Source organism: Carettochelys insculpta, chromosome 19, assembly GCF_033958435.1.
Source record: "Carettochelys insculpta isolate YL-2023 chromosome 19, ASM3395843v1, whole genome shotgun sequence".
NCBI lineage: Eukaryota > Metazoa > Chordata > Testudines > Carettochelyidae > Carettochelys > Carettochelys insculpta.
In genome coordinates, this window is record NC_134155.1 from 15215020 (window position 1) to 15235356 (window position 20337).

The 20337-nt window shown below is 44.5% G+C and overlaps 1 protein-coding gene across 3 annotated transcripts in view; it reads right to left on the minus strand.

Moving 5' to 3' along the window:
- The window catches only part of CAMKK1 (calcium/calmodulin dependent protein kinase kinase 1), a 229187-nt gene that overhangs the window by 154522 nt on the left and 54328 nt on the right, over window positions 1-20337 (minus strand). The window contains exon 2 of one of the 3 annotated variants that reach the window (XM_075013386.1): window positions 13240-13355. The exons of the other annotated variants lie outside the window; for them this stretch is intronic. The gene's annotated coding sequence lies outside the window, so the exon portion shown is untranslated. The remainder of the gene's footprint in view (window positions 1-13239; window positions 13356-20337) is intronic. 3 annotated transcript variants of the gene reach the window in all.

Consider the following 20337-nt stretch of genomic DNA (forward strand, 5'->3'; position numbering starts at 1 on the left):
GTGAGGCTGGAGGCACCACCAGGTGCAGTGCAGGAACAGTGTCCATCAGCACCAGATTTAATATCTGCGGCACAACAGGCTGACAGACCAATTCCACCTGGGTACCTGGTGAAGCTCAGTGCTGGTCCCACACCCTCTTTGAGGTGGAAGATGAGCCTCTTTTGAAACTTGAATGGCGCCTACCAGTCCTATAGGTCCTTTTGTGAGGAACCTCAGGAGAAGACGACCAACTTCTCCTCATTCCTGGAGAGGAGCTCAAGTCCAACTCTGCCTCATTAGCATATCCCGAAGTGTCTCATTAGCATCCACCGTTCAAAAAGGGGTGCTAGTGTAGACATAGCCTAGCTGAAGAACAGGCAGGTAACTGTGGGTGAGACATTGGCAGGTGAGGGAGCTCCAGAGGCTGAAGAGCTAATTCCCTGAGCAACCCGCAGTAGGCACCATGGCAGTGAGTCCCTGTGATGGGGTTCAGGGGTCCCCATGCACTGTACCCCAGCCCCAGGCAGGAGTGACTCTCACTCAGCAGGTAGAACAGGAAGTTTATTCGGTGACAGAGGCACAGTTTCTCACAGAAGAGTCAGTGCACCAATCAGAGACAGTCATTCCAACAAATCTGGGGGAGGGGTGTCCCTCTGGGGTGTAGCTTCTCCCCTCGCCAGGCTGGCTGCCTCCCAGCCCCTCTCCCCCCAGCTTCTAACTGCCTCCTCCCATTCAAACCCAGCTCGGCTCCTCCCTCCTCTTTGTTCAGGGCAGAGGTGTTACCTGCCAGCCTAGGTTACAGCCTCAGGGGTCATCCTTAGCCACTGGCAGCTGTTCTGCCTGTCTCACACACATCCAGCCTGAGTCTCACACATGCACTCTCCCCAGTCCATCACAGTCCCCTTGCCCCATATCAGAGCTAAGAGGTAACTAGCACAAAGGAGACCATAAGAAAAACCACTGGGGGACTCCTGACTTGAGTCGTGAGCAGTCAGAAGGAACTGAGTGGGGACAGGGCAGTGCCACCCTTATACACCCTCAAGAAGGGTGATGAGGAAGCATAAGGCATGTGTGTGCCACTCCCCACCTGGTACTGCTGTGGAAAGCAATTCCGGCTCTGGGACACTGGGTGCTCACTTACCTGAGTGGAACACACATCTGCATTCCCTTGAAGAATATATTTCTTTGCTCTATTTTTTCAGCTTCTTTTTTATAGAGGGATATTAGGCAGCAGTTTTGTACAATCATTTTTATTTTTCACCCTCACATCAATTACATTACTCACATATTTAAAGTGAAGCATGTGTATTCATTTCCTCAAGATTACGGCTTTAAGGCCAGATTTTTAAAGGTATTTATGTGTTGTTGTGCTCAGCACTGCACATTGAAGCTCCTAACTGCTTTCGGATCCGAAATCACATTTTCTAAAGGGATTTAAGTACTAAATACCAGTGGGATTTTGGCATGTAAGTGATTACATTACTTCTATAAATGGGACTTGGGCTCCAAAATAAGGCATTACACTGAAGTGCCTAATGCCACCTAATACCTTTAAAAACCTAGGCCTTAGTCACTTTCCCTTGATGTTCATATGAATATTTCACAGAGCAGCAGGGTAAAGAAAAAAAACATTTTTAAAATAGAAAACCATGATTTTAGAAACCATAGAAGTCAGTGGAACTGCATCTGCAAAGCGATCGCAGGCTCTGCACTCCATTAGGAGTAGTATTACAGTCGCACCTAGTGTCCTCAAGCAAAACGATGCTAGCAGCTATGCAAATAGAGAGACGGTCCCTGTGTCTAAGTCTAAATCAGCGATGTGCCATCTAGGTTAGTGAGCGGTCACACGACTGGCCCTCCTTCATCTCAGTGGGCTGCAAGATTGTTTTAACCAAGATGGTATCCTGGGATAGGGTAGTTTTGCTAACTGCGCTTGTGTACCTAGACTGTGCGGATGTGCCAACTGAACCAGAGCTGTGCTTTGCTGGGATGCAGAGGAAGTCTCTCACACAGTCAATGTTGTGTGCCATCAGCAGACATCTCACTTCGCATGCCCTTGCTTTATGTGCATGTCATGTTAGTGATATCAGCAGCAAAAAAAACCATGTGGATGGAAACCATCAGAAACTGGCAACCCTGCACCTGGGTAATGGTTAATTAAATGTCTTTTGAGCCATACACAGAACCCATATGGGCTGCATTGGGACAGTGGGCTGCAGCTTGCCCACTGCTGGTCTAAACAGACAATACTGGGAAGGGATACAGAAGCAGAGAGTGGGAAAGTCACTTTCCCAAAGTCATACAGTCTTACTTGAGAAGAGAATTCAGGTTTTTATATCTGAGTACCAGTGGAATGTCTTATCCTCAAGGCCTCTTTAGGAAGCAAGAGCATCCAAGATTTATTAGCATTTCCTAATGGTTATCAAGTTCAGGCTACTTTCTTTGGACAGACACTGTAGTTGCCAGGATGAGATAATTTCATCTCCTGTTCTATACGGCATCTTATCACTTTTTTATCTGCAGATCCCAATTTAACTGCTTTCCTCCCTCCCACGCTCCCTCTTTCTTAGCTTATTTTAATTTTGCTCTTTACACTAGATTTTTAAAAAGCTCATCTTTGCATATAAGGTTCTGGGAGTCTCAAGAAGTGGAATAACTATTATCTCTAAAAGTGAATGAGATATGAGTCATCTGAGGAATAAGCACATTGAACAAGACTACCAGATCCAATCTATGTGCAAGTCAAGATCATTTCATTATCTTGTCCATTTTATATGCTAATGAGCCAGTGCTCTGAAGCTGGTCACAGGATCCCGTTTCACAGACCCTAGAGGTAATTGCTACTGACCTCATTAGGCCTATATTAAAGAAGATGTGGAGATTTACATAAATGGCTGTATTTATTATCCAAAAGCCAACTTCAGAAGCACATCAGATCTCATCAAATACTTGGTTTAAGAGCAACACCAGCAGATGGTCTGCAAGGTCACCTTTGCTATCTCCAAATCATTTCAGACTCAGAAAACAGGCAAACAAATCTGCCGAGGCAGACCCCTGTCCTCTCAGAGCACCCTAGGACATCAGTGAGGATATGTGCAGGTGTAGGATCAAAGCCAAAGCACTTAGAAACCACATACAACATGGGAGTTCAACTTCCTAGGATTAACATTAACAAAATCTCAGACATGCTGTGCATCACACGGTAAACACACGATAAGGTACATGGGGTCTAGTAGGGGATAATTAGTCTATATTATATCGTTCATTGTGCAATGCACAGTAAGTAGGTGGGGCAGTTAATTTCTCCAGTTTAGTTTAATGTTACAGCAAAAATGCATTAAAGAAAGAAAACATGAACTGATTAGTTAGATTCAGACTTTAAGAAAGCTCAGTACCCAACATGCATCCAATTTTCAGAACTCTTCTTAAAATCTACTGCAAAGAGGTCTGCCTAAATATTAACCTACTATAACAATTGCCCCAGTATCTTCTGAAAATCTGGCCCTTGAAAGCAACCAGCCCATTAAGTTTCTGTCTTGGTCTAGAAAAAGAATGGAAATTCCTCATTAGGGGAGTGATCTTCTAGAACAGTTACATTAACAGACTTTGCTCCTTTTTTCCAAAGTTCCAAAAACACTTTACAAAGGTGCAAATGACACTTCTTACAGAGGAGGGAAACTGAGGCATTGTGAGAGCAAATGACTTGCCTACAGTCACACAGTAAATCAGTAGCTAGATCATTAATTAGCGATCTTCTGCTCTTGGATCAGGATGCTACAATTTTCCACTCCACACAGGAACTGGGGCTCAAGCCCAATTCCAACACTGCAGTAGTGAGGGGCCACGTCATCATAGTGTCTCCCAAAGGTCCTGGTTTTGCCCCTCTTCTGGTTGTCTGCACAGAAGTAAAAGATCCCAACCTTTTACCCATCAAAAGCCATATCTTTGACATAAAAATGATCTATTACTGACAATGTGTGCAGCTGAAGCACAGCCAGGGAGAGATGGAATTTGTGACACATGACCAGAAAGGGTTAAGTATCCTTCAGCATAAATGTCCCAAATTCAACTGGTAGCTAATGGCTGTGGTTTTGTGTATTTACATATATATTTTTAGAAGTTAACAATGTAACCAAATGTATTCATCCCTGTTTGACATGCGTGTGCCGGAGGGGGTGGGGGGGATCAATTAGCAAACATCTGCAAACAAGGAAATATGGGCAATTGCCTTGTGTTAATCAACATAGCTAATTACTGGTGATAGTAGGAAACAGATCTATTTGGAAATCTCCCTGATTGCCTACTGGCTGCCTAAGAACTCTCCAATCTGCCAAGAAAAGGCCTGGAACTTGATAAAACCCCTTCAGTCCTGGCCCTTTATAAAAAATCTCAGATCTGCTTAAGCTTCATGAGAGGAAGTTTAAGTTGGGAGAGTGAAATTTGTAGTCCTAACCTGGATTCACCCTGAATGTGGATACTGTACCATAACCTATAAACTAATTCTGCAAGGCTTCTTTGGAACTATAAAGCTTAACATCTCTACTATGAATCTGATCTCACAACTGTCCTCACTTTACACCCACTCACTTTGTCTTGCTGTTAAATACATTTTAGCTTTGTTGATAAGAACTGGCTGATAAGCATGTATTTGGATAAGATCTGAAATATTCATTAACCTGGGAAGGTAACATGTCTGATCCTTTGGGAATGGTAGAACTTTCTTATATGAGTAATAAGATTTTCACTTGGGTGTATGGGTGGAAGCCTACGGCTGGGTTGCTTTAAGGCAGAGGTGAGTAAACTTTTTACATCAGGCATCACTTTTTGGTCCTGCAATTAGCTGGGTCCCCTCAACCTGTGTAAGGACTACAGGTAGGGATGGGGGTGCACTCAGAAAGGGGGTGGGATTCTTTGGAAGTGGGTACTGGGGAAGTCCAGGGGGCGTCCCAAAGGTAGAGGAGTACTGGGGGGAGGACCCAGGAGAGTATATGGGAGACTCAAGAGGACACACGTCTGTGCCATGTTGATGAGTGGTAGGTAGCCCTGCACCCCCACAGGCAGCACTAAGTCCTCACTAGCATCTCCCAGGGGCCAGTATGTATAGGCTGCGGGTATCAATGCAGCCGCCTTTCCAAGCTAGGAACTCTCTGGCTTGGCTCCACCGCTTGACTCAGGGCCTCTGAAAATTCTGACTGGTCCAGCAGCACGGCAGGCTGGGATGGGTGGGACAGAGAGCTGGAGAGGCAGCGGAAGCTGGGGGAGAGGGTAGGGGCGGGAGCTGATTGTGCTGCACTCCCCTTACAAAGTGTCACACCACCTCTGTGCACCCCCCCACTTCCACGCACCCCTGCTTTAAGGGAACTGTGGCATTAGCTCTGGATAATCAGTAAAGCAACTCAGAGTCTGCACTGTGCTGGCTTGGTAAGCCCAAGTATCAGACAATCCACCAGCACTGGGGATTAGCTGCCCTGCTCTTTGCAGTTCACACTAATTGAGTGAACTCAGTTGTATTCTCTGGGAACCCAGTTACACAGCACCATTTTTGGTAATCACCATGTCACAACTCCCACAACATCATGGTCTGAACTTACGAGTCTTCGGCACTCAGCATAGTCTACTTGCATTAAGTTTAGTAGATGGGAGCAGTAACAAACATCTTTCATTTGAGGATTGGCCAAGGAGTGGGCCATGTAACTCACAGAACAGTGAGTTAAACAATCAGACAGGTCCAAAGTCACAAGTTTATTACTGTTATTGCCTTCAACAGTACTCATGTATGATGTGCTGTAAAAGTCCCAATGAAGAAGGAAAATAAAGCATTTATTGTGATCACAAGGCAGTTGGGCTGTAATCCATTGAACACAGCTGCAAGCTACGTCCTTCTGTCTCACTCACACTGAAGAGACCTTTCAACACAACCTCAAGGAAAGGTCAATCATCTCCTCTCTTGGGAGTTACAATGCCACAAGATCTGTCAAGTTCCCCACTGGGATAACCACTCCCCATTTCTATCTCCATTCAGGTCATTCTCTATCTAGTGCCAACAAGACAGCATATATGTTCACTGGCAGCCTCAAAGCTTCCTAGCCATTACATAAGGGAGTTAATGACTTTTAGCAGGATTAAATCATTGGCAGAATTCCAATGTACTTTGAATTTGTGCCTCTGGTAATAGTGAAATATGAACCTGAGGAAGGTCAGATCCTCCCAGCAAACAGGAAGCTGCACCTTGAGAAGAGAAGCTAGTGGAAAGGAGCTTAATTCTTGTTAATTCCCCAGTCTGCTTGACTGTTGCTAATGCGAAGGGGAGTCTAAAACCCTGAAAGGAAGAAGAGGAAACAAAAGTAATTAATGGGAGTATCAGAGGAGTCAATGGATTTCTAGTTTCTGGATAAATCATACACCTCCCTTTCCAGGCTGGAAAAATCAGAAGAAAAATACTCCTAAAAAAGAGCAAGTTCTTTTCGGTCTGTGGTTGGATGATAGCGCACATGCTAGGGGCCTCAGTTTACTCCCGCTTGAAATCAATGGAAAATTGTCAGAGATGTTGTAACACAGCCACACTGTGCACTCAAAAGAGGAGAGAAAACAAGCACATTTAAGAGAAATTAGTTGATCACCAGGAAGACTTCAAATCCCTGGACCTGCCATCACCAGTAGTGCCAACTTCATTCCTGAGTAAGTATCCTCTGGTTTTAATGGGGTATGTTTTGCCCTTTGCTTGAGTTAGTTAGTAGCAATTCAATGGAAACATCTGCAGTCACTTGTATAAAAATGCCCAAGAATGGTAAAGTGAAATCATCCCACTCTGTCATTGTGAACCTGAACTCACAGGAGGTATGTGTACAGCCTGGCCTCTTGCAGCTCCGATGACCACATGTGACACCTTCACAGGACCTAACCACATCTGGGGCTCATACAGCTGCAAATCCACGAATGCCATACATGCCATCACATGCCAGCAATGCCCCTCTGCCACGTTCATTGGACAAACAGTGAGACTCTGTGCCAGAGGATGAATGGACATAAATCAAACATCAGAAATCGGAATACACACACACCTATAGTAGAACACTTTAACCTCCCTCACCATTCAGTAATGGATTTAAAAGTAGCCAGTCTTCTAGAAAAGTATTTTACTACAAGATTACGAGGGTGACATCTGAACTGGAATTCATTTACAAATTTGACACGTTTAATCTAGACCTGAACAGAGATCTGAACTGTCATATGCATTACAAGGGAAATTCACCCACCTTTGATATTCACAGGAATGGGCCACATCCTTCTTAACGTGCTTCATCAACTGGTTCTGCTAGTGACAGGTAACCCATTCTTGTTTAATTCTTGCTGCTCCCTCCATTATATGAACCTTGAATTCTATTTTTCTACTCCATTCATCTGAGGAAGTGGGGTTTACCCATGCAAGTTCATGACCTAATACATTTGTTAGTCTCTAAAGTGCTGAAGGACAGGTTGTTATTTGTGAAGCTACAAACTAACATGATTATCTCCCTGAAACTGATGACCACAGTGTAAAAAAAAGGTTGGCTTTGTCCAGGGTGGCCATAAACAATAGGTTGAGAGAGAGTGAATTATCACAGAAGCCAAATTACATCACACTGATATATTCAAGTCCAGTATCAGAGAGGCAGCCATGTTAGTCTGTAGCTTCGAGAACAACAAGAAGTCTTGTGGCACCTTATAGACTAGCAGATATTTGGTGCCACAAAACTTCTTGTTGTATTCAAGTCCAGGTTGCTTCTGGTAATAGACATAGTTAGCCAGATTTTCAGTGGGTGTAAAATGACATGGCTCGACTGAAGTCAGCTGAGAAATGTCACAAAAGTGTACAAATTTAACAAAATATTACCTCTATCCACATAGGACAAATTATATCTTATCTCCAACAGGGGTGAATTATGCTTCACAGTTTTCAGCCACACTTCCATGATCAGTGTTAACACTGGTTTGTTCTGAGCAGGGGAGGGTCACTCTGGCGATGGTTTTTCATCCCTGCTCCTATGCTTCCTTTTAAATAACTTCAGGTCACAGCTCCAATTTAATTTAAGACCTGGTCTATGCTGTAAATCTACTTCAACTTATAGCAACTTTTTTCAGCATAGTTTTGTGTGCATATAAGCAGAAATGTTTCTCCTGTAGATACACACACCCTGCTTCATTGCTGCAACAGCATGATCACCCTTCCCATACAATGCAGAGCCGAAGCAGACCTGCTTCTGTGGACATAGTGCAAATGCAGACACTGAATTATCTGGCTCAGCCATAACAGTCCTTGAGCAGCTGTCCCTCAAGTCCCATCATGGGCCCTGGTGGTAAGGTGGGAGGGGGGCCCTTGCTCCATGCCCCCCAAAAGAGGCAGGGCCGAGGGAAGAAGGGGCAGCACCTAGGACAGTTGGCCCTTGAGCACTGCTCCCCAGCTACAGCACTGGGGCTTCCCCATCCCTTACAGCTGCATAAGCTTCGGAGCAGTGCCACTATAACATTTCAAAAGGGCCCGGAGCTTCAGACACCACCACCGCCAAAGTAGCAGTGGCAGCCACCAGAGCTCCGGGCCCCTTTGAAACTCTGGACCCCTGTGCAGCTGCCCCTTTCACCCCTCTCTCCCGCCATTGGCAGGACTGTCAATACCCAACCTCTTCAACGGGGTTTGCTTCGGTCCAAAGTTTGAGCTCCACTGATCAGAGATACTGGAAGCCCCTCCTCCTTTGCCCTTTACCAACCACAGCATGTTTCTGAAATGCTTTATCTTGGTTGTCCACTTGGCAAGCACACCTACCAGCCCACAACATCCACACAAAGAAAGCTACTAGGCACTTCTGCCCAGGACAGGGCATCTTCTTGCTCTCTGAGGAAAAGAGGCTGTGCAAGCGCAGCTAAGCCCTAACCAAAGACAGACATAATCTTCCTTTCCAAGTGCAAACAGACTGACATCATATCAAATGGACTGAAAGTGAAAAATCCATCACAGTCAACATTATATACAGACTATTGTGAGAGACTGTGCCACACACTCAAGGAGACTACAGAACTACTTGACCAGCATCCTGATCTGCAATCAGAGACACAGCTCCTGCAGTACACTGTATCCTTTAGGAGGAGCTCTTACCAAAGGCCTTGTGGATTTAGCTAAGAGGTCTAGAGCTGAACAATTGTGCTGAACAATTTTCTAACCAAGTTACCCTATACGTAACAACTCTCCCCCTCACACTTTCACTCATGAGCACACTGAGCAAAACTCCCACTAACATCAATTTTGCTCTATTCGAGACTGTAGAATTTAGGCAAAAGAACTCTACATGCAACTACATTGTTCAATAGCCCGATCCTCTATTCTCATCAAACTATATAAACATTTAATGTCTGTTTAAGGCACTCTGTTCTTTACAAGCACAGGGGAAATTCTTCCTCAAAATAAACCATGGAATATATGTGGAATTAAGAATAAAAAAATTGCATTTAATATAACTTAGAATTTTCATGACATACATTTAGGCACTGTGTTTTATGCTCAATATGGTAATCTTCCATTTTAACTTTATATCTATGTACTCGACTGTTTAGAAATTTTGCAAAATGCTCATTAATTTTTACAAAGGCAAAAACAACTTAAAGACATCAAAAGTAATGTTACAACACATCTCTGCTGTGATGTACACACAAAAGTGCAGTCTAATCATGACTAGGCAGGCAGTGACTTGTGATTACTCCTGCCTAATTACTGCAATTATCAAACAGGAGCCTCAGCTCAGCCCACCTCTAGGTGCTACAACAGTATAAACGTTAAAGTGAAAAGAACCTCACACAACTTTGCCTATAGGTGGCCTGATCCTAAGCTCAGTGAGGTCACGGAAAAATTTCCTTCAGTTAAGTGGTCTTTCAACCAGACACATAATATCACCACAACCAGAGAAAAGCTATTTGCAAAGATAAGTATTTGTAGAAGTGATCATTCGAAAATCAGTAATAGCAGAATCCCAAAGCACTCTCCCCTGGCCAGAAGCATTTATCAAATACTTTTTAAACCTCCCAAGTAGTGAAAAGGATAGTACAGTCAACTCTAAAACAGCAGTTCTTGAACTATGTTCTGAGGAACACTGGTGTTCCATGAACAACTCACAGTTGTGCCACGAGTGTTTGGGAAAATAATTCCAAGTTTTGTAATAAATAACTATTTTATGATAACAACCAGATACAATGTTACTTCTTCCTTGCTATACCGGATTATATTACTCCATTTTGATTTGCTGTACATGCTGCTGGGTTTTTTGTTTTGTTTTGTTTTGTTTTGCTGACAACAATGTTTAAAGAAAAATTTCATAGGCATTATGCATTAAAAATATTATTTTTGGTGTCCCATAGTCCCAGAAAGTTTAAGAAACACTGTTCTAAAATGCCTTAAAATAAAGATAGACGAGTTCTATACCTGACAGCAATCTTTAGTGAAATACTACTTGTGTTTAGATGCACAACTATAAACTCACATAAACTGAACACTTGTGGGAATGAGCACAACAAATATTTATCATTAAAGAAACCGATTCAGATTCTCAGCTCACAAAACAGGGACTGAGTTAAAACTACAGCTCTGGATCTCTAATATAAACAGGTTGTATATTAGCAAGAAAATAAAGGCAGAAGTCCCACATTTGCAGCAAGATACTGTTTACAGTCTCAGAATTTAAAGTGTAAAGAGACAGTGTCAAGCAAAAGAGTTGGCTAAAATTTTAACTTTTAGAAAAATAAATCTTTTAGTAGCATTATTTATTGCAGGCAAGACTGTCACTCATAGAAATGCTTGTACATGGGTGGCCTGGGCTGCATGAGTCACTGGTCTGAGTCTGAGGGGAAAAAAGGCTTTGTGATACTCCAGCTCTCCACATCCCTTTGCAGTATTGACTCCACTCCCTGTGCAGACTTCACTCTACCTCCTCTAGATAAAAGCTGTGCTTCATTTCCTGTTATGGTAGCAAAAATGTTCAGGCCCATTTTGTCAGGCAGTGAACAAATATGTAGTACGAGACTGCCCCTACACAAGGAACTTACACTTAACAGACAAAACCAGCAAAGACTAGGAGAAAGGAAGGGTTCTCCCTGTTTCACGGATGAGAAAATGGAGGTTCACAAAAATGAAGTGACTTGATTAAAGTGGCACAGAAATCATTAACATGTGGTATGGACAGAGACATCAACTACCTCATGCATTACAAGGACTGCTTCCCTTCCTTTGATGCTCGTAATTATCTCAGACAGGGCAATTAACATCCCCCCCACTTGTCACCCCCTTCCTTCTATCCTATTTGATTTGTCAGTTTTTATTACAATTTTTTTTCTTTTTGGTCCTCTGTACATATATATGTCAGTCTGTACTGGAAATGAAATAGATCTGAAGGAGTGGGCCTGTCCCACAAAAGCTCATCACCGAATAAATCATTATGTTAGTCTTTAAAGTGCTACATTTCTGGTGCTTTGTTTTACAGGAACTCTATGATAGAGCTAACAACCGAATCCAGATTGAGTGAATCCCAATTTAGTGCTCTCATCATAAGACCATTCTTCCTCTCTTCGGGTACATTTATACGTTTCTGACAATTATCAGAGAGATACAGTTTGGTCTCTTTCATAACCAAGAAGTAGAATATCAGGTTATAGGTTGCACCACCCTGGTCCAGCATGGTCAGAATCTGACCGATCCCGTATGACAGGATTTGCTGAATGAGGCGAGGTCCCCTGCATGGGCTCGCAAGCACCTGCTTTGGCTCCCCCTGCCAGCTCCTTGCCCATCTGCTGTGGGGGTCCCTGCTGTTCTGGGCTATGCTTCTGCAGGGCTGCCAGGGGGTTCCAGCATTGGGCTGCTGGGGGCTCCTGCCCTGGCTTAGCAGAGCTTCAGCTCCTGGGGCTCTGGTCCACCCTATTCACGAAGCTCCAGATCCGGCCTGAGGCTCCATGGGCTGCAGTGGGATTTCCGCTGGTCCCATGTGCAGAGCTCCAGCCCCAGCCTGGGGCTCCAGTGGGGATCTGGTCCACCTGTACATGGGGCTCCACCCCAGGTCCTGGGTTCCCTAGGGCTGCGGGAGGGGTCTTGCCAGCTACGCTGCCACAGGGCTCCAGTCTGCCCTGTCCTACCAGGGCTCTGGCCTCTGGCCACCACAGGGCTCAACTTCAACTTCAGCCTCCACCAGGCTTTGGCTTCCTCCCTGGCCCCTGAAGAGCTCCAGACCCTGCCTTGCACTGCTGCAGCATGGTCTCTGGCACCGGCCACTTGCTGTTGTGGGCTGCCCCAGGCCCCAGGCTGCCCACCTCCTTGCAGCTGGCAGCCTGACTTTCCACTCTCAGACTCTCCAGTCCAGAAGCATCCACGGCCCTGACAGAAAACGGATGTTGCTGGACGAGAGAGTGACAGTTTTCAGAGATGCAACCTGTACCAGCATTTCTAATCTATTTTTCTAGTTTGAATGCAGACAGGACTGTCCAGAAAAGGTGAATTTGACCTTCAATGCTTTTCTGCTTCCAGTTCATAATCACCATTCATGTTTTGCACCATAGCCTGTAAAAGGACAAAGACTGCTTATATTGCAAGTTTCAGCTGGAAAAAATCAACCATGTTTCATTTAAGGAAGTCTTTTTGAAGGCACAGGAACAAACCATCCCGATGCACAGTAAGAAAAGCAAATATGGTAGATAACCAGCTTGGCTTACCAGGGAAATCCTTGATGAACTTAAAGTCAAAAAGGATGAGTATAAGAAGTGGAAACTTGGACAGACGACTAAGGAGGAGTATAAATATATGGCTGGAGAATGCCAGGGACTGGGAATATTCAGGGAAGTGAAAACATAATTGGAACTGCAGCTAGCCAGGAATGTCAAGGACATAAGATGAGTTTCTGCAGGCCTGTTAACAGTAAGGGGGTGGGGGGAGGTTACCGGATGAGGGAAGTAACCTGGTGACAGATGATGTGGGAAAATCTGAAGAACTCAATACTTTTTTGCCTCCATCTTCACGGACAAGGTCAGCTCCCACATAACAGCACTAGGCAATGCAGTATGGGACTGAGGTGGGCGGCCCTCAGTAGGGAAAGAACAGGTTAAGAGCTACAGCAAAACCTCGATTGTATGGACTGTAAATGAGCAGACTTCGGCAACATCAGACGTTCCCCGTTGTTCCTGAAGTCTGCGAAATAGGGCTCAGTAAAATCTTAAAAGTCCCTCCCCCTCCCACCCAAAAATTAAGAGACTTACCTGCTGCAGCCTGGAGGAGCCTCTGGTGCCACCACCTCCTTTTCCAGAGCTGCCACGTGCGCCTGTGGTGGCTTCTCCAGGCCACATGGTGGCCTCTGCAGCTGCTCGCCACAAGCCTGCAGGGAGGGAGAGTAAACCCTCGCATTTAACGGACTATCGGGAAGAACGGCCAGCCCTTCCCCCCATTAGTCTGTTAAACAGAGGGTTTACTGGATTTAGAAAAGCTACACACACACACACCAATCGAGGGGTCTGGATTGAATGCATCCAAGGGTACTGAGGGAACTGGCAGATGTCATTGCAGAGCTTTTGGATATTACCTTTGAAAACTCATGGAGATGTCCCAGATGACTGGAAAAAGGCAAATGTAGCACCTATCTTCAAAAAAGGAAAGGAGGACAACCCAGGGAACTATAGATCGGTCAGCCTTGCCTCAGTCCCTGGAAAAATCATACAGGGGATCCTCATGGAGTCCATTTTGAACCACGTGGAAGAGGGGACAGTGATCAAGAGTAGTCAACATGGATTCACCAAGAGCAAGTCATGCCTGACTAATCCGATCAGCTTCTATGATAAGGTAACTGGCTCTGTGGACTTGGGGAAGTCAATGGATGTGATATACCTCACCGGTCACAATGTTTTTGATAGTCTCCCACAGCATTCATGCCCATGAGTTAAGGAAGTACAGACTGGATAAACAAAAATGATTGAGGGGTGGAGCACATGACCTATGAGAAGCTGAGGGAGTTGGTCCTATTTAGGTTGCAGAAGAGAAGAGTGAAGGGCAATTTGATAGCAGCCTTCAACTTCCTGAAGGGGGGCTCCAAAGAAGATGGAGAAAGGCTGTTCTCAGTAGTAGTGGCTGGCAGAACAAGGAACAATGGGCTAAGTTACAGAGGGGGACGGGGAGGTTGCATATTGGGAAAAACTATCTCACCAGGAGTGTGGTGAAGCACTGGAATGCTTTACCTAGAGAGGTGGTGGCTGGGATGATTTAGTTAGGGTTGATCCTGCTTTAGGCAGGGGGCTGGACTAGATGACGTCCTACGGTCTCTTTGAGCCCTAGCATTCTGTGACTCTATGAAGGAATTCTACCACACAGTTCCAGTTTTAGGGGCTAGATTCAGCTCTCAGTTAAAGTTGTATATATCTGAAATAACTCCACTGAGGTTGATTTTCCCAGTTCTCTTCTTACATTTGCGTAATAGGGGTGTACATGTACTGAGGTCACTGGTGTAAAGCTAACGTGAAGTGAAAAGAGAATCAAACTCACTGGAGTCGTGCTGGGCTTAGACCACTGCAAGTCATGAAAGAATCAGTCCATTTCCTACTTAGGGAATACTAGAAGGGGTCTGTACAGACACCAAGTTAAAAGTAGTGTATAGTAGTTTTCCATGGAACTGGGTTAATGGCATTCAAAGACAAGCCTTCCAGCACACCACTGACAGATAAATGGATAGCAGGAGTGACAATCTGATGAGAAACAACATAATGCACTCTGCACTTTGTGTCAATCATGTGTTCCCCCCCAAAATTTTAAAATTAGAATTAAATGCTATATTGCCGCCTCCACGCTCAGAATAATTTTCTTCCCTCTGAAGCTTTTTTATATAATCATTCTTTTTATTATTTCCTCTCAGAAAAAGAAAAAAAAATAAAATAAAAGGGTTATCTTGTACTTGGTCATTCTACAAAAGGGAATGGGATAATATGTAACATTAACTTATCTCCAGCATTACTAGGCCTTACTTATTTCCATTTATTTCACCAGGGTGAAATTCACCCTCTGACAGTCTGCAAAAGCCCTGAGCACCTCTTAAGTGTCAGAGTCTCCAGAACTCACTGGTGGGTAAAATTTTGACCCTGTTGAAGATGGGAGGTACAGCTAGTTTCACCATCCAACAGGACTATTTCAGGATACACCACGCTCAAAACAGAGGTAGAAGAAACTTCAAAATAGCCGCTTATTTTGAATTTTGGTGCCACTTGGATTACAAAGTTCAAAATAAGTTAATGTGAAATAATTGCATAAGCTATTTCAAGTCGTGGCTATACGAGCCTGGTCTAGTGCTAATAGTCCAGGAATGGAAGGTAAGAGAGCTGGATTGTATTCCTGACTCAACTACCAATCTGGATTGTAAACCTGCATGTTACCAATCACTCAATTCCTCAGTTTTTCCTCTCTGTAAAATGGGGCTACTAACTCCTTAATCCATAGGTGTTGTAAAGCTCAACCCTCGGAGAGCCCCGTCAGGAAGGTAACAGAGAAGTACTGTTAAAATTAGCATTGCAGTCTGCTTGGAGATCTCATTAGCTTTCACTGGTATCTGAAGCAAAGTGCAACACCACTATTTTCCACAGCTGAAGCCCTGAGCTTCTTTAAACAACCACCAGTAATTTTATCTTCTCAAATGTTTATCTGGGAAAATTGCCATTATATACATTGCTAGAGTGCTGCTTTCCACAGCATTTGGGCAGTGACAATTGAAACAAAAAGGACTAAAATAATAATAGGAATAAAGAGAAGTTACTGACTTTGTGCAGTAACGATGGTTCCTTGAGACGCATGTCCCTGTGGGTGCTCTACTGTAGGTTTTGGGTTCGCCCAGCACCACCACATGGAGATCTTTCTTGGGTATTTTTCCCCAGTCACACCACTGGGGGTCTCCTGCCCAGCCCCACTCTCTCCTCAGTTACTTCACTGGTGTCCTAACTATGTATATTGCACTGACTACAGGGCAGGCAGGCAGGATGTGGAGCACCCATGGGGATGCATATCTCAAAGAACCCTCGTTACTGCACAGAACAAGTAACTTATCTTTCTTCTTTGAGTGCTGCCCCCATGGGCACTCCACAGTAGGTGACTGTAGAGCAGTATCCCCTAATTGGATGGTGGCTTTTGATTCAATGTGACTATGGAAGACAGTACTGCTTTAGCTACTGCCATACCTTTGTCTGCATGAGACTGTATTGCATAGTGTGTCATGGATGTATGGTTAGAGGACCACATGGCTACATGACATATGTCTCATAACGGCCCTCCCTTTTGGAAGTGTGTTGACACTACTGGTCTCATAGAATATGCTCTCAGAGTTGACAGAAGAGGTTTATTGTCACATGGAATAGCATTGCATTATGCATGCAGATATGCATCTAGATATATGTTGGAATGAAAGAAGCAATTCCTTTGACCTCTCAGGAATAGATAAGAATAGTCTTTGAGATTTTCTAAATGACCGTGTCCTGTCTGTGTAGAAGGACATCGCTCTTCTGACATTTAGTGTGTGCAGTTTGGCTCCTGTATGAAAGGCATAAGGTTTAGAATAAAAGGTAAGGAGGACTATAGGTTCGTTGATGTAAAACTTGGGAGCATACTTTTGGAAGCAGGACCAGTTTGTGTTTGTGGAAATTGTGTATAGTGGTGAGACAGTCAAAAGAGCTATCTTGCTTGCTCTTTGAGCTGATGTTATAGCCACTAGATATAAGGTTTGCCCATGAAAGCTAATGGTCAAAAAAAATCTGATAGTCTACAAGGAGCCACAGGACTTCTCATTGTTGTAAGGTTTTCATTGTTAACAAAGCTAGCGAACATGTGGCCAGTGACTCAAATGGTGGTCCCTTCAAGGTATGAAGGACAAGTTCCAAGTCCCAAGCTGGAGGTATGGGTTTATGAGGAGGCATAATGTTTTGTAAGCCTTTGCAAAACCTCTTTACACATAAGTGAGTGAACACAGATAACCCTTCTATAGGGGGATGGAAAGCGGTAATCGCTGAAAGGTGGATTCGGAGTCATGACAGTGATAGGTGTGTGACTTTTATACAAAGAATGTAGTCAAGAATCGTATTCAGGGTTGTGGGTTTTATGCCCCTTTCAGAGCACCAGGATGAGAAATGCTTCCACTTGGAGAGAGAAGTTTTGCATGCCGTTTGTCATGTGGTCTGCAACAACATCTCTCTCACTTGTTGGGAGCAGTGGTGTGCATCATCCTGGAGCCACAGAAAAGCCAGGCCTTCAGATGTCTTGTGAATGATTGATCTTTGTATCTGTGGTAAGGGGTCTACTGCCTTGTACAGAAAGGAGGGTGTACATCCCCAAAGCGCGCAAAGTAGTTTGCGTGTCTTTGCTGGAGTATAAGATCTCATTTGCATTTGTTGTAAAAAGCTTGATTTTATGAAATGGTAAGTCCTCCACTCTTGTCTGGAGTTCTTTTGGGACACCTGCTGTCTGTAGTCATAAGGATCTTCTCATAACAATAGCCGTGGCTATGGCTATGGCTGCCATATCAGCTGAGTCTAATGCCATCTGCAGTGCTGTTTTGATGCAGTGCAGCCTTCCGGGACTGTAGATTTGAGAATAGGTCTCCTGTCTTCAGGAAGATGAGGAATTAGTTGAGAAAGTTTGGAGTAATTGTCAAAGTCGTGATTGGCTAAGAGTGCTGAGTAATTAACTATGCATAATTGAAGAGCAGAAGATGAATACATCTTTCTACCAAATAGCTCCAGGCATTTATGCTCTGTATCAGAAGGGGTAGTTTTGTATTTTGATGTTTTTGCTCCCTGGTTTGCAGCATCTACCACTAGAGAATTGGATTGTGGGTTTAAAAATAGGAAGTCCATGCCTTCAGCCAGGATAAAATATTTTCTATCAGCCCATTTATTTGTGGGTGTAGCTGTAGGCAGACTTTGCCAGACTTCATTGGCTGCCTCCATTATAGCTTCATCGAGTGGTAGAGCCACCCTGGCCAGGGGAGGTGGCTGTAAATTTTTTAGAAGCTTATGTTGTTTCTTTGGCATGTCTCTTAAGGTGACTTCCTGGCTAACGGCCACTCTTTTAAGAAGAACCTGAAACTGTTTTAGGTCGACATGAGAAAAAAGGGTCTATGGGTGTGATTGCTTCTCCATGAGACAATGCAGATTCAGCCACTGGCGAGTCTGGAGGCAGCCGTGACTCGAGATCATCTGGTGTGTGAGCATCCTGCACTTCTGCCTCCTTTTCATTGTGTGAGCAGATGGCTGGTGCTGTCCCACCATACAGGGTGCTCTCGAGTGATCCCTAATGGGATCACTGTAATGACAAGGTGTGATGCACTCAGAAATTAGTGTTGTAATGAGGATACACTTCTGCAGTCATAATATCTATTAGTTCTATGAGAGTGTGATGGGAGGGCACCTGGAAATGAGGGCACCTAACAACTCTGGGTGAGCGAGATTGGAATACTGCAGAGTAGTGAGGGCGAGGTGATTGATAAGACCTTGGTGTCTTATAATAAGAATGGCAACCACTCGCATTATACATATGGTGGTAGGATGGTTTAGGGGACGGCAAGGGATACCTCCGTACTGGTGACCTTGTTAAAGAGCATGGGCTGCGGTTCCATGAAGGAACTCTGTCCCTTTTAGCGCTAGACTTTCACAGTGCCAGTCCCGCCCTGGTGAAACACGGGATGATGGCTGCACTGGGGTTTGGTGTTGCGCCCCAGTGCTGAGAGAATGCGGCACCTGGCGCTGCTCTGGCACCGGTAACAGACCTGGTTCACTCAGTGCCGGCTGCACACTTGGCAGAGCAGCTACTGCTTGGTCTGCTGGCGCTGGTGATGACTTCAAAACCCCTTCCAGCATTGCTAGTCCCACGGTGTTTGTGGCTGCTTCACCTGAAGGGCAGCTTTTGATCTTAAAGCCACAGGCTGGCTTGGGCTTCCATGTGCCCAATTGGCCTGGCCGGTCTCCCGTGCTCACCCTGGGCAGGGTGTACAAAGGGGAAGGCTTGCTCTTTGCCTTAGTCCCCAGTGAGGAGGTGATCAAGTCCCTGACAGAAGAGATGTCATCACTTTGAACTGCGGGTCTGGCATCGGTTTAAAAGCTTTATCACAAAGGAGCATTCGCAGTTGCAGCTCCCCATGTTTTCTCTCTCTCGCATTGCAGCTCTTGTAATGAGAACATTTCTGAAGAACGTGAGCCTCTCTGAGGCAATGGATACATTCTGAATGCCCGTCTGAGGCAGGCACAGGATTGCAGCATGGACAGCGGGTTTTTTTTCAATGGGTCGCGTCAGCAAACTACGTACAGAGTGTCGAAACTGACAAGAAAGAAAGCTCTGTCTTCTTTCTTCTCTTTTTTTTTTTATAACACAGAATAACTGTGGCTACAAGAGAAATAACTGTGACTGGAAGAACAAAGAATTAGTAACTATAAAGTATATTTTTTATCTAACAGGTCTGAGGAGAGAGCCAAACACCACCTGCAGCTGAGTGAGGCTATGAAGGAACTGAGGAGAGAGCAGGGCTACACACAAGGTGCCCAGTGCCACGAATAGCACGTGCTGCAGACCTGCATGCGGGGCCCCACCGACCGCTGCTCAGAAAAATCTCCATTCCATGGTGCTGGGTGAGCCCAACACCTACCATGGAACACCCACGGGGGGGCAGCGCTCAAAGAAGAATTAATAGTTACTCTCATAAATATGTACAATCCTAATACTTGGCTCTTTCCAAAACATTGGTCATAAGTGTTAAATGACCAAAGTGAGCTTGGAAATGTTTTGTCAAATGCTATTTACATAGGGTAGGAAAAATACAAGCTGTGAATTTACAAGTTTTTGAAAGTATTTCAAGTCCTAAAAGCTGCTCTGGATATAAAATGCTTAAGTCTGTCAGACTTAGTGCATACTGTATTTACACTTCACTACAGAGCACATTAATGATGGAGATTTTAGCTCTACATACTGGGTCAGGAAACCGACTTCAATATCTAGCTGGTATTTAATCCCTTAAATTCTTCTTGATAGATACATCTCATTTCCAAAGAAAAAGTGAATTAATGCTCCTGCCAGTGCTGTTAATCAAAACAGCAAAGCCTCTTTTCATCCTGCAGGACCCAGGTGACTGCTCTGAGGGATTAGCAGTTACTGCATTTAGTTCTGTAAAAGGTTTATCTATGCTGTGCTCACAAAGGTTGCCTATGAAAACGATCCCACACCGAATTCCTCTGGCAACAGTGATGGCTGACAGCAGCTATCAAGCTCTGAGAATACTACAGAGGCGGAGATAAAATGGTAATTCAACGGTCCAGATATATAAACCTCAACCACAGAGCTCAACT